The sequence below is a fragment of the Rhincodon typus genome, chromosome 3, assembly GCF_021869965.1.
Source record: "Rhincodon typus isolate 14 chromosome 3, sRhiTyp1.1, whole genome shotgun sequence".
Classification (NCBI taxonomy): domain Eukaryota; kingdom Metazoa; phylum Chordata; class Chondrichthyes; order Orectolobiformes; family Rhincodontidae; genus Rhincodon; species Rhincodon typus.
This window is the reverse complement of record NC_063334.1, coordinates 82,538,078-82,553,835: the sequence shown is the minus strand read 5'-3', so window position 1 is coordinate 82,553,835 and position 15,758 is coordinate 82,538,078. Positions and strand designations below refer to the sequence as shown.

The window sequence follows — 15,758 nt, the reverse complement described above, 5'->3', positions numbered from 1 at the left end:
GAGCCTCTCTGCTCCTATGATGCTGCTTGACCTGCTGTGTTCATCCAGCCCTGCACCTTGTTGTCTCGGATTCACCAGCATCTGCAGTTCCTACTATCTCTAATTTATATTAAACATTTTTTCTAAGTGAGGCAATGGCATCTGACAACAGAATACTGTGTTATGCTAACTGATCCTATATTTTATTCCCTTTGCTGTTTAAAATCTGCCAATTCTGCCAAAACAGTGAAATAGCATATTAGTCTTGAAATTCAGATCTAAGCAATCAACCAAATGGAATTTGGTTGAATTTCAGTTATTAGCCTCCTTTTCTGAAAGGGCATCACAATATGAAAGAAGTGCTGTTTGTAGTTTTGGTGAACGTAACTGTTTTAGAAAGCAGTTATTACAATTTGCTGCCTTTCCATTTTTCAGGTATCTTTTTATCACACATTTGAGTAGGTTGCATGATGGCAAGCACACGATCCCTTGATAGCTCAGAAATGGGACTGAGGGCTGCAATGTCCCTGGGCTGTTTACTATAATGCCCCAATGCAGGCAGCCAGCAGAGGGAGCATGGAGATCTTGCAAACAAGCTGACCACAAGGTTCACTCATATTTAAGGGGCCTCCCTATTAAGTTGGGTGAGTTGCACTGCAGCCACCCTGTGTTTATTTGGTATGGGAGCTTAGTGGAAAGCTCTCTAAAAGCAAAATGTCCTTTGCTTATATTTCTTCATTATCTCATATTAATGAGGGGATATCGTGGTAATGTCACTGAGCTAATGATCTACAGGCTCAGGACAATGCCCCAGGGACAGCACAGGAAAAGGTCGTAATTAATAAAAGTCTGGAATTGAAAGCCAATCTCTCTAACAGGTACCATGAAACATCCTGGATTATCATAAATACCAGTGTCTCTGCAAGTAGATACTCCCCCAAAAGGACTGGTAGCAGCACTAGTATAACGTAGAAAGCCAATTGCATCTATATCCAAAGCTCTAACATCTGCTTAGACCAGATATTCCAACATAGAAAGAGAACTTTAGACAATCATGCATGGAGGTGAGAAATTCCATATATGCATATACAATATATCTGTAGGAGTAAGCTTATAATAGTGTTATCATTGTCCACTGCAGCATTTCCACAAGAAAAATCTACGCAAATCACCAGCACGACTGCAGAGATTGCTCTTGAGGTTTCAGAGTAATAGGATGGAATCTTCCATTTTGGAGTTGAAGTCCAGAATACTGAGAAGAGAATTAATCTTCACGTGGAGAAACAAGATTTGGTCAGGGATAGTCAGCATGGCTTTTTCAGAGGGAGGTCATGCCTAACAAATTTGACAGAATTTTGAGGAGGTTTTAGGTGTGTAGATGAGGATAGTTTATATAATTTCAGCAAAAACTTTTACAAGGTCTGACATGGGAGACTACTAAAGAAGGTAAAAGCACATGGGATCCAGGGTAACTTGGCAAGTTGGATTCAAAATTGCATTAGTAGTAAGAGGCAGGAGGCTGGTGATAGAAGGCTATTTGTGTGACGGAAGCCGATGTCCAGTGGTGTAAAACTTGGTTCAGTGCTAGGTCCCTCATTGTTCATGGTGTATAGACAATGAGAATGTGGAGGAAGTGGGGGATGGGTGGGTGGGCAGGGACAGTGTTGGTAAGTGAGTTTGTGGACGGCACAAAAATTGGCAGGGTGGTTGAGAGTAATGAAGAAACTCTTAGGTTACAGGAGAATATAGGTGATTTGGTCAGATCGGCAGATCAGTGGCAGATGGAATTTAACCCTGAAAAGTTTGAGACGATGCACTTTGGAGCAAGTAACAAGATAAGACAGTACTCAATGAATGGTAGGACAATAGAGAGCTCAGAGGAACAGAGGGTGCTTGTCCACAGATCCCTGAAGGTGGGAGGACAGTTTAATAGGACAGTTAAGAAGGCATACAGGACACTTGCCTCGTGGCAAGGAGGTTATGTTAGAGTTGTACAAAACTTGCTTCTATCACTGCTAGGGTACTTCATTGAGGCAGATACAAAAAAATCTCCCAGAATTAGAGATCTAAGTGGCTAGGGAGATGAGGAGTTGAAAGAGATTAACATTAGTACGAAGATTATACTGGTGAACTTAATGGGTTGCAAGTTAAATTCTACATTCCAGAGTGATAAAGATGGTGGCTATATTTATAGTCAATGAATTGGTGATCTTCCAAAATTCTATCGGTTCTGGAAAGACTCTTGTATGTTAGAATCTAACAAATGTCACCCCACTACTTAAAAAGGGAGCAACAAAGAAAACAGGGAACTACAGACTGCTTAGCCCTACATTAGTAGTAGGAAAAGTGCTAGAATCTATTTTTAAGGATGGGATAAGTAGATTGATAATGATTAGGCATAGTCAACATGCATTTGCAAATGGGATATCATTTTGATGAACTTGTTGGAATTATGTTAGGATTTTTCTGACATAATTGGTAAAGGTGAGTCAATACACATTGTGTACTTAGATTTTCAGGATTATGATAAATTCCTCCACAGAAGGCAGGTTAGAAAAGGTAACGTATTGACGTGGATCAAGAATTGGCTAACAGACAGAAAACAGAGGTGAGAATAAATAGGTCTTTCTCCTATTGACAGGCTGTGACTAGTGCTGTACCACAAGGATCAGTACTTGTTCACAATATATATCAATGATTGGGATGTGGAGACCAAATGTAATATTTCCAAATTCGCATATGATACAAAGCTAAGTGGAAACATGTGCAGTGAGCAAGACATAAAGAGGACTCAAGAGGATTTGGACAAGCTTAGTGAGTGGGCAAGGTCATTGCAGATGAACTATAATATGGAAAAAAATGTGAGATTATCATTTTGGTAGGAAGGACAGATGTGCAGTGTATTTCTTAAACAGTAAGAGTTTGAAAAGTGTAGATATACAAAAGGAATCTAGGTGTACTTGTCAGTAGATGCAGGGAAGACGTTTTTCATGGTTGAGAAGTCTAGAACCAGGGGTACAATGTAAAAATAAGGGGGGTGCCTGGAATGAAATGAGGAGAATGTTTTACTTAAAAGACTGTGAATCTTTGCAATTCTCTACGCCAGAGTAGTGTGGAAGCTCATTCTTTGAATATATTTAAAGTAGAGATTGATAGATTTCTGGGAATTTTTTCCCTGAACAGGCATTGAAATGTTTGAACTGCCATGATCATATTAAAGGGTGGAGTAGGCTCGATGGGCTAAATGGCCTACTCCTGTTACTACATTTTTATTCTAAAATATAAATGAGAAGCAGAAACGATGCTAGAAGATGTTCCAGCTCATCTGTCCCCATATCAGAAACACAGTTGCCAAGGGACAAAGAAAGATCCAAACCTTTTCCTGTTTCATTCTGAGCTACAGCTCTCAAGGTTGACATGATCGCTTGCACATCTATTGAATGGCAGAAAGTACAAGACAACTCTGCCATACATGGTTCAAGTGATCAGGGGAAAAGACAGACAAGAACTCACTAATGCACAGGTAGGGTGAAGTCAATAAGCATGCCAAATCCCTGCATGAGTTGCCTGAAAATCTGGAGCTCAACAAATATTGTTGGTGAAGCCAGGACTCTGAGATACTACAATAATCAAAGTTGAAACTGGTGAGTAGATGAGAAAGAACGGAGCCCATTGTTGATCTACACCAGAGCTTATATGTATGTGCTTTATATATATATACAGTAATCATCCTGCTTAGAGATGTTATTAAACACCTCCAGAGTAAGTGGGACTTGAACCCGGGTCTCCTGGCTCAGAGGTAGGGACACTACCACTGCACCAGAAGAGCCTCAGCCAAGCTTATAAAGCTGAAAAGGTAATCAGAAACACTAACAATATGACTAATAATCAACAACATTGACAAACAGCAGAACGTCAGCAACATTATTAACAAATGATACAGCATCAGCAACGTCAAGCACAACTCCACAACATCAGGAGCACAACATTGTCAGTGTAGTGTGCTAACTTAACATTGAAAATAACTAGATCAAATGCACGGAGCTGAAGGCACAACATGATAACCCCTTAGCACTAGTGTAAGTATTTTTATTTAAGAAAAAGAAACAAGATATAAAATAGTTCAATGTTTGTAGTTACATGTTCAATTATAAGCGTTGTTTGTAAGCCTCCTTAAAACGCTAATAAAAGATTGCAATGACATGGAGAAGCATTAACTTTCTTTTAAAGAGAGAAAATATTTCAAAATGATTTAGGAACTTTCTTATCATCCATTGATATGTATGTATATCCAGTACTACCACATCATTCTCTACTGTACTTCAGTTAGTTTACTAAAGGAACAATATATTGTTTTGTTCAATATGATGAGATGTGATAAATAAACATGATGGAAGTTCCAGTCTTTGTTTCTAAATTTGTGATTATTGTGAACTCTGGAAACCACAAGACATGACAGTGAAGCACATTATGCTGAACTCACCTAGGACCTATTAAGCCTACCTTCTCCCTCATGCATGAAGAAAGATAATCTAATCAAGACACTGGAGTGCATTCAGTGCCAAACTGTCGGCACCATTCGAAGCAGAAGCTTGTTATGGCCTATTTTTGTTGTCTAAACAGTATTTCAACAGACATTTCACCCAATATGCAACAAACAATGAAAATATGTTTATTTCATTAGTTAAACCAGTTACACCATCTTTGAAAAACAAAACAACTCTTTTTCTGGATTAACCTTTTAAATTTTTTTTTTGTACAGCTACAGCAGTTGTCTCAAGAGCAGTTTTGGGCTTTAATAGGTCACCTGAAGATCAAACTAGCCAAAAAAGACAACGCTCTACAGAGGCTTGTTCTATATAGACAGCCCAATGTGGTTTATAATTGAAAACTATCAACTATGAAAGAAATATATGCAATGAATCTACTTTAACTGTAGGGCATAAAAAGCACTCCCAGGCAGACTTCTCAACTCCCTTTGAATGTTTTAGAGTAACCCAGATAACAGCTGTAATATCTCACCTACATTTGGCAATGTTTTAGAGTATTGGAACAGCAAAGGTCTGTTAAATGGTACATCAATCTAAATTCAGGATACTGCAAAATAAAGCAGCTTTTATGAGTTCTGAAGGAGAGTAAAACTGTTTCATTCGAAACTTTAACTCTGTTTCCCTCCCTATAGATGCTCCCAGAACAACTGAGTTCCTCCATCATTCTGTGTTTGTTTCAGATTTCTAGCATCTGCAGTGTTTTGCTTCTTTTCAATATCTGAATGGTGCTGTATATTGTGCAATCGTCAGCAAATGTCCCCTGTACTGGCATTACGATGGATGGAAGGTCATTGATGAAGTTGCTGAAGGGGTTGAGCCGAGGACACTACCCTGAGGAATTCCTGTCTTGATGTCCACGCATTGAGATGATTGACGTTCAACACCTATATCTCCTTTCCACTTGGTATGACTCCAACTAGTAAAGAATTTTTTCCTTGAGTCTCACTGATTCCCCTGCAGCCTCCTCACTTTCCACCTGCCATCCAGCAAGCCATCCATCCAGCTGCCTCACACAACTTGTGCCCAACTTCAAGAGGTTGCCATGAAGCCCAGTCATGGAGAGGAAGTTCAGTCGCCAGTGGCAGCAGTTGTGCCTCATTGTGTGGGGCTTGGGTGAGGTGATGAGTTGAACTTCTCTCCTCTGGACTCAGCTTTAACAAAAGGACGGCTCTGCATGCTGCAGCTCCTCCAATTGCCATGTTCCGCTCCACTGCAGTCCTGATGACCCTCAGTAGCAGTGGTGCACGATGTGACTGGCTCAGTAATAGGGCAAAGACCAAAGGTGACAGACTCACCAACTCCACGCACTGAGTAACAGAAGTGCTGTGTACTAAACATATACTGGGACATGCCCCACACGTCCGCCCTCGTGCAGTGAGTGACAGTGTTGTGCTCCAGTCAAACGTTGGGAGTTGCTCCCCTGCCATCCCCATGAAAAGGGCATCTAATGTCAGCAGATAAAGCAGCTTCACTTCCTGAAATTTTCATGGCACACATCCCACCTTGTTGAACACTGGTTGAAAACCACCGGAGAACAGTTTTGGTCTCTTTGTTTGATTAAGGATGTAATTGCATTAGAAGCCGCTCACTCAACACATCGCTGGTATGAAGGCTCGTCTTACAAAGAATGAATGAACAGGTTGGGCTTTAACCATTAGAAATTTGAAAAATGAGAGGAAATGCATAGAAACATGTAAGATCCTAAGGGGGCTTAATGGAGTGGACACATGAAAGACATTTCCTCCTGCTGGGAAGATTAGACATTGTGGAAAGTGTTTCACTATATGAGCACTTCCTTTTAAGACAGAGACTATTGGTATATTTTACTCTCTGGAGTCTTTGATCTGTGGAATTCTCTTCCTCAGGAAACTGCGGAGGCTGTGACGTCGAACATATTCAAGGTAAAGTTAGATTTTTGATGGATGAGGAAGTCAAGGGTTATTTGCAGGGAGTGGTGTGGAAAAATGGAACAGATCTCAAATCAGAGCAGCCATGATCTTGTTGAATGGTGGTGCAGGTGGGGAGGGCTGAATAGCCTACTCCTAAGTCCTATGATCTTATGTCCTAAGCTGAGGCTCCCAATCATTATGCTTGATACAGTTTAAACAGTTTCTCCTTTCATAGACCATTATTTTGGGAACAAAAGCTGTGTCATTTTTATTCTGTTGAGATCTTGCATTCCTAATGTGATGAACTTACATAAAATTCCATTCTTTTGTGTTTTTATAAAGATTTCTACACCTTTTTTTCTTGAAGTTGTCACTCTTTAAAATAATTTATCTCAGATTGGGAAATCTAAAATAAATTTTTCTTGTGTATTTCGATCAATGTGAGCAACAGCTGTTATTGTGGTGTGGGAGCAATGGTTCTGCTTGGGGTAAAAAAAATCTTTCTATTGGATTGAGAAGATCAAAGCTGAAAGCAACAAGTAACAAAGCTGAGATAAAGGCAGGGTAGATATATACACTTGGAAATAATTGCTAACAGACATTGGCAGGCTACTGGGTACATTCACGAGATGAGGGGGATGAAAAGTACACAACTTTAAATACACACGTTGGTGTTAGGCAAGGGGCTGGATTATCATCATTTGCAAGTCCTGTAGGCCCATCAGGGGCACCCACTCCCTAGATTATACTTCACATTTTCCCTCCTCATCAGGCTCTATCTGATTGGCTGGCAATTCTCTAAGACAAGACTCCCTCCCAAGACAAGGGCAGAAGTCCTGCCTTAAAACAGGTCACACTATTCCTAAAGTGCCCCGTATAATCCAGCTTTGTGAATCCAGAACTCTTTTCTTTTCAAAATATAGGCTCTCTGTTGAATCTGGTGTTTGTTATGAGTCCTTTTTATAAATTTCATACATTGAAAGTAACAATTTTTAACAACTGGCCTTTTCTATTCAACAGGAGGTTCAACTCTTGCCCTCTTTTCTCGCCATTCAAAGCCATAAACATTCCTTCTATGTGAAGCAGTGATTTGCTGATTTCTTTCAATTTAGTATACCACATTCAGTGTTCACTTGCTTGTCATTTTAATTCACCACATTTCTCTCATTCTCATGTTTCTGTGCTTGGCCAGTTGCAGGTTTCAACAAAGCTTAACGCATGGATCAGGAACAGCACTTCATCCTCCAATTAGATACTTTATGGCCTTCTAGACTTAATATTGAGTTGAACAGTTTCTGACCATGAACACTGTTCCCCATTTTGATTACTTTTCAGTTATGTGCCAGTTTGAATTTCTTTTTACATTTTACTTTCACATTGAGCTGTTAATTAATCTACCATCAATATTCACTCTGGATAAATGCTTTGTCACCTTAGGATAATAATTACTACTCCTTTTACGGTTTGTTTCATCACATCTTTTTAATTTAATCTCACTTGCCCAGGCCTTCTCTCTAGTTCTTCCTCCATCCTTCCCCTCGCTCTTTAAATGGTACATATGCTATCCCAGTTTTACTCTCCTAAGATTCTGAGGTTGTCATACCTGACTCAAATTTTTAACTGATGCTGCTAGACCCATTGAATTTTTTCAGCATTTATGTTTTTATCTTAGTCTTCCAAAATTTGCAGTATTTTACTATTATTTTATAATCAGTGTGCGAACTTATTTATTTCTGTTATGAATATTAACCTTTTCAGGATGTGATTTTGATGTTCAGTTTTTTGTGAATTTATCACATTTTTTGATTTATCCTGACTTCACCTGTTATAATTAAGAGGCCTCTCGTTCCATAAGTAGTGTCGAGCACATTTTACTTTTGTATTTACAAATTCAATACATGAACAACAATATCAAAAGTCAAATTGGAAGAATCTCCCTGATACCTATTTGTGTCCATCATGATGAAAATGAAGCATAACAATTCTGGTTAGTCCTCCTACCTAAAGAGATTTACTTAGTAGTTCATACATAAAGATGGTGTTGCTTTAAATATAGTGTAAAATATACACTATTTTTAAGGCATAACCTTCTATGTTTCTTCATAGCTTTATTTTTCACAAGTTCAAACATGTTTTCTGTACAGACAAAAGGCACGAATGAAAAAATATTTCTGCTCCATTTGTAATTTCACTTGTAAACTTGACAGAAAATCTACTAATCCATGTTGATCAATTCAGTAATAATTCAGTTACTGAAATGGTTACATTGTAGGAGATACACCAGCTGGTGCACTTAGCTTGTCCATTACATCTACATTAACTTACAGTTATTAGATACTGAGCAACAGATTTTTAAAACAGTAATGAGTCTAATAGTAATGAGTGGTTCAATGGCTAGCACTGCTGCCTGACAGTGCCAGGGACCCAGTTTTGATTCCATCTTTGGACCACTGTCTGTGTGGTTTACATATTCTCCCCGTGCCTGTGTGGGTTTCCTCTGGGTGCTCTGGCATCCTCCAATAGTCCACCACATGCAGGTTATGTGGATTAGCAACAGGGAAGGCAGGGTTACAGGGATAAGGTAGGGATGTGGGTAGGATGTTCTTCGGAGGGTCAACATGGACTCAATATTCAAATGGCTTGCTCGCACACTGTAGGGATTCTATGAATTACTGTTTTTTTCCTGTGATAGTTTCCGGGAAAAAAATTACATTTATAGTGTCTGCATAATTTAGTTCACTTACTGATCAAAGCTTGTTTAGTCCTGTTTCTTCTACACATATCCAGCTTCATCTAACCCCTTATGTGCAACTTTAATTTCCTACTGTAATTGTAACCAACATGATAAGACAAGCCACACTTCAAATTAATCTGCTGTTAAAACAAAGAGCAATTTAAATTTTCACATTAATGCAGGGACCAGGGCAACTTGGTGCATTGAAGATGCTAAATATATCTACAGGCAAAATCTATAAAACAAGCGATTAAAAGTTACATTAACAGTCATAAAATTTGATGAACTCAGAGAAAGAAGAAAATCACGCCCTAATAATTTTTCAATGTACCAGTGTGGGTGCAGAATAATTTTTGAATAATTAATCAGCCTGCAGGGTTAAATTTTACATTTTCTATTGTTCGGATAATTTAATCTTTGCAATGTATAGTAAAGCAGAAGTGCAGAGAGTTATGCTGTGATTATTCAGCATTCTCTTCTAGGAAGTGTAGTTGAGTATCGTGGAGTTTATTGGTTGAAGGCAAGATCAACTGTGATTAGAAGCACATTGTTTGCTGGCTTTAATTGTCCAAATTTATACTTGGGTAAATTATCAGACAACACATAACTTTTCTCAAAATTAGGCACACTCATTTAAAACTATTTCATAGATTGGAGGCAAACTTCCTCACTGTTTTGGCACTGTTATTATACCAGTGGCTAAAAACATGCAACAACCTGCAGTAATTACATGATGGGGAGCTTCATCAGTTCATGTCCTTTGCAGTAGTGTTTGATGTAAATACTATGTGAAAATAGATAATTTATTAGATTGCATCATTGAGAGTTCACACTTAAATGAATCATTATAGCTGAAATTGCAGCAGTGGAATGGTGAACAACAGGTAGAGAAGGAGCAGTGCCTGGCTCAATTGCTGAACATTCAGGCAATATACTCATCATTTTATTTTTAATGTTTTTCAACAAGTATATAGTAGGAAACCCACTGGGCAAATATAAAATGGCAAAACGGGATGGGTCCAGGCATAGAAAGAAAGAACTCAATGTCAAAGATTTGGTGTTTCAAACACTCCTGGCAGAAATAAAACTATGAAGACACCGGCCACTTACTGTGAGCACCAGGAGAGCTACTAGGTGTCTCATTGCTTCCAGCTGTCGGGAGATGGTATTTGCACCGAGTCCCATTTATCTACTGTGAGACTGTAGACCAATACCGTGACGAGATAATAGCCACACCAGGACAGGCGAGGTAGCAGAGTGGACATTATCCCTTTTCTTCCTTGCCTGTTCTGTGAGTCAGCACAATCATGAGCTTCTTGTACTACTCTTCTACTATTATTTCTTCTCATTCTAGTCTCGACTTTTTCAATGTTTTCTTGACTGGCTTCCTTCATTCCGCCTTCAATAAAACTAAAGTCGTCCAAACCTTTGCTGCCTGTGTCCTAACTCACTTTAAGATCTGTTTGTCCAACACTCCTGTCTGTGCTAATCTACATTTGCTCCCAGTTAAGCAACACCTCAATTTTAAAATTGTCATCCTTGTTTTCAAATCCTTCCTTGGTTTCCCACCATATGTCTATAATCTCTTACAATTCGCCAATCTTCTGCCCTATCTGTACCACTCCAAATCTGGATGCTTCAGCATACCCAATTTTAGTCGCTCCACCATTGGTGGGTGTGCCCTGAACTATCAAGCTTTGAAATTCTTTTCCTAACCCGCTCTGCCTCTTGATCTCACAGGCTTAAAAAGCTGAATGGTCTACCTCTGCTCCTATTTTCTACATTTCTTCTATAAGACGCTTCGTAAAAACTACCTCTTTGATGAACTTCATGATTATCTGTCCTAGTTTCTCCTCATGTGGCTTTGTTCAAATTTTGTTTGATAGTCCTGCTGTTAAGTGCATTGGGATGTTTTATGACGTTCAAGTACATTGTTCTGTTATTTGTAAAGAACTTAGAACTAAGATGTGACCTAGTTAATTGCTGCACTGTGATCATGTGCCACATCGGTTTATCAGTCCACCAGCCACATGGAGTAATACAAAAAATACACTCAGCATTTTCAGTATATGATTATTTCTAACTTTGTAAGCTAGGAGATAAAACATGGTGGAGTTACCCGTCAGAGATATGGGTTACCCCTGGATGATGACACCACCTCCTTTAAATACTAACCCCTGTATTCCCACCTTTGCAGCCTTCCTTATGTGGCCCCAGTGAACTCACCCCATTGACCTTACTCCTGGTGCTCCATTGTGATTGACTACCTAGGCCTCCTCTAGTACTAGCAATGGGGAGCTTCCTACTCTGATTGGCTGGCAGTTCACAGGGATGATGTAGGTACTGCATGTTCGATAACTTAATACCCAATTTATTCCATCAGGACTTCCAGAAATCATGTTGGCAGGCGTGTCAACAGTTTTGCTTCAGAGCTTGGGATCCTAATGCCTGTGGAAAATTCTGCCCATTAACTCACTGTCTGATCTGCTGAATAGTTCCAGCATGTTGCGTTTTTATTTCATACATCCGGCACCTGCAGTACTTTGCTTTTAAAAAGTATTAAATGCTCCTCGTGTTAAATTGGGACTGTGGAACTTAGGATTCAGGAGTACGATTAGAACATTCAAGCCTACTCTGCTGCTCAGTAGGATCATGGCTAATCTGGTTGTGTCTCAAACCCCATTCTCCTGTCTGTCCTCCTCCGTTGCCGCTGATTCCCTCGTCTATCAAAAATTTATCCATTTCTGCCCTGAATAAATTTAATGACATGATCTCCACAATTTTCTGGGTGGAGAGAACTCCACAGATCAACAAGTCTCCAAGAGAAAAATAAAATCTCCACACTTCCATCTCAGGTGAATCTCTTAATTCTCTGTGTGTCTAGTTCTAGTCTCCCTCCAAGAAAACATAAGAATTTAATGAATTTATGAAACTCTGAGAGACTGACTTTGATTTGGTGTTTCACATTCAGTTTGGGCCAGTTTGCCTCTGATTCAGAGGGTTGTGGATTCAAATTTCACTCCAGAACTTGAGCACTTATAATCCATCAGACTGAAAATGTGCTGCATTGCCTGAAATTGCTGACTTTTCGATGAGGATTTGTTTCTCTTAAGGTGATTTAAATAATCTAATGCCACTCTTCATGGTAGAACAGAAAGTTCTCATGACATAGGTAACATTTATTTCACACCAACAATAGAGAAATAAATAACTAATCATTTATCTCTGTTGTTTGGAGACCTCCCTATATGGAAAATTGCTTTGAGTGATAAGAATTCACAGGTAGTTCACATCTGTAAAGCAGCTTCAGGTGCCTTGAAAATGTGGAGGGGGCTACATAAGTGCAGATCTATTTGTTGCATGGCACTTATTCCTTTTGTTTAGAGCATTCAGTACATTGTCAAATGCCCCTTTTCACTGTTGAATTACTAAGTATGGATCAAAGTACAGTTATGCAGTGAACTAATAATCAAAATCACATTCAAGCAAAATGTTAAGATAATTGTCATCAGAAACTGATACTATAATAATTTTAGGAAATTAACATATACCAAACTATATGCTCTTCAAAAAATTAGCAAACTTTTAGCAAACTATATTAAACAAAAGTAATTTCCTAGAAGGATTGACAGTACAGAGGTTATTCCCTGCTTATTGGAATAAGAAAATATTTGTACTTCCTTTTTCAACACCATTAAAAGGGCAAACATCCATAAAATTACATCTGCTATATCTAGACAAAGAGTTTTTCATGCTAAAAGATTGAATCACAGTTAATGAGCAGCTCCCTAACAATGTTGTATCAAACAGTAGAAATGTGTGTGACATGTAGTAGGAAGCTCAACTTACCCCAGACAAGAAGAATGTATCTTAGAGGAACAAAATAAAGGATTATGGTGCCAGCAGAGAGAACAAAAACAGCCAACCAACTCAGGAAAGGAACTGTCCAGTTGAAGGTACTTTAATAGAAATAAGAAATAATAAAAGCAATTGGTTACATACAAGGAGTAACTGTAATTAAACATGACATTACTAAAACAGCGTTGTAAGAATTAAGGTGATAAAAGAGTTGGAAATTGTAGTCCCTCTGGGGCCAGAACCAGAGCCATTTGGGCAGATCGTGGTGGGCCAGTTTCTTGTCCCAATATATCAATCAGAAGGTAGTTCTTTAATGCATTGACACATGGAAGTAAAACAGGTACTTTTTAAACTGGGTGTAGGAAGAGAAATCAAGAGAAGGAAAGAAAGATTGGATTACTAGAAAGAAAATAGGACAGTTAAGAAAGATAAAGTTAACATTTTCAATTTGGGTGTTTTTAAAACTCATAAGACAATCCACAATATGATGGAATTCTGAAAATTGTTTACTTTCTGGGCAAGGGAGTCTGTGAGTCCCTAATAACTATTTTGGCTTGAAGGGTAATTATTGTGTTGATTACATACTTAATTTTCCATGGTGAAATTAAATGACAATTAATGTGCAAGTGTAGCAATTTTATGAAAATCACTAGAAGGTTCAGGGTGGGGTATCGTTTTTGTGATATTAACAATGGAGCAATGCAATTGGCCAGCAACTAGTGTTAATTCACATTGAGTGTACAGGTTGATATATGCATTAATAGCTGCCCATTGTTCAGACAGCATTATGTTTTCAACAAAATCTGTCCAGTGCATTGTTAAAATTTACACAATCATTATGCACTGTAAATATAATTGCATACATACCTTTTCATCATCCATAGCAGTTATAATTGCAATGTTTTCTCAGATAATCAAATTAATTAAAAGGCCGTATCTTCAAAATTACAAAAAAAAGCTCTAGAGAAATGATGTAAACTTTTTTAGACATAAAATATTTTAAGGCTCTGGATAAAGCATTAGGTGAACTGAAATAAATTAAGCTGTTTTTCAAATTGCATAAATATGTTATGTCTTTTTTAGAGCAAGTCTAGTAAGCTTTATGCATTTTTAATAAAATAGACAGCAATCTAATTTAGTTAATGTCCTGTTAACAATTATTGAATTATACTGTATCTATTTTTATATTCTTACCCGTGTTTCTTTTAAAAACATCTCTACATCGAAAGTAAAGGACAAATTTCACCTGTTATTTCAAAAGCCAGAAGCCATATATAGGAAAGATGAATTACAAGAGAATAGGAACTACAACTCCACCTTGTAGAGGCTGGAATGGCAACTAATGACAGTACACGATCGTTCATCATCCTTAATGGGTGCTTCATACCAAACATGCAGCATTCTGCACTTTGCTCATAAAGAAATATGAGAACCATCACAGAAACATACAAGTATACTGGTTTAGGACTCACTTTTTTACTCTTTCATAAAGGCTAGCAACCTCATTCAGACCATTCTGAACAGCTACACCCACTTCCTGGATGGCCGATAATTTATCCAACAGACCTTTCCTTTCATTTTCCTGAGGGAAAAGCAGAAAATAAATTATGCACTTAATTGTACTTAAATGCAACACATTTTATGAAGAAAAGATTTTTGTGATCATTGTGATTTTTTTTATGAAGAAATAAATCTTGAAAAGTAACATTTTTTGATTGGGTATTTGCTCATGAAATGTGATAGAATATTAGCAACCTTAAAATCAATTGTCAGAGGGTAAAATACATTCATTTCACACTGTCTCAAGCAATAAAATAACTGGCTTAATTCAGAACCTTGTGGGTCTAGTTTATATTGAAGTAATATTGGCTTCTCATTTTTTCTTATCAGTGTGGTTAAGGTACAATTGCCAAGCAACTGAGGTTTAGGTCAATACCTGAGGTATAGAGTGCAAATTTAAAATTGTGCAATTTCTCCCATATTGTGATATGCATTTGCTGGGAATCTGGGGAATACTATCCTTAAACTGCTTGCATTGATATGGCATATTCTGGCTATTTTAAAATATGTTTCTTTTAATTAAGACAAAGAAAATGTAAGTAAGTGATAGTTTATCCATATGCAGGGCACTTACCAAATCTTAACAAAATTACTTGAACATTCACAGTATTCCTTTCTTATTCCCTCTCATTCACAGAGAACTCTTTCCATTTCACAGGGACACAATATTCTTTTTACTTCAGCAATTGTGATAGACTCTGGGTTCTATCATGACAGCAAAGTTCCCATTATGCTGTGAGTTAAATGTTTCATTGCCCCCACTAAAAGTGAATTCACATTCTGATGATGTGCACACAACTGCAATAACATAATCAACACGCTGGCTCAGAGTTGCACCTCTGTCTCCATTCCCTCCCCCAACTCCACCTCCTATCAGGTATTCATCGTCCCTCCTAACCTTCCACTCTCTGATGCTGAACATTCTGAACTCAGCAAAGGCCTCAGCTTTATTCCTCTGTATCCCCACCTCAACGAATTTCATGCACAACATAACGTTGAGCTCTTCTTCCACCATCTTCGCCTCCATGCCCAATCTTTGGACAAGATTCCTCTTCCCGTCCCAGAGACGCCTTCGTCCAGTTCCATCACAGTCCCTCCACCTGGACCCCTCCCTCTGGCCTTTTACTGCACTCGATCTGTCATTGAGAACTGTCGACATGAAATTGGTCGCCTCAATTTCTCTGTGCA

At 38.3% G+C, this 15,758-nt stretch overlaps 1 long non-coding RNA gene across 1 annotated transcript in view; it reads right to left on the bottom strand.

Moving 5' to 3' along the window:
* LOC109917583 overlaps positions 1–14,597 on the bottom strand; it is a 23,710-nt gene extending 9,113 nt beyond the window's left edge. The window contains exons 1-2 of the long non-coding RNA XR_002258897.2: positions 14,483–14,597; positions 13,002–13,111 (exon numbers count right to left, since the gene is read on the bottom strand). This is a non-coding gene — a long non-coding RNA (uncharacterized LOC109917583). The remainder of the gene's footprint in view (positions 1–13,001; positions 13,112–14,482) is intronic.
* Between the last annotated feature and the right edge of the window lie 1,161 nt (positions 14,598–15,758).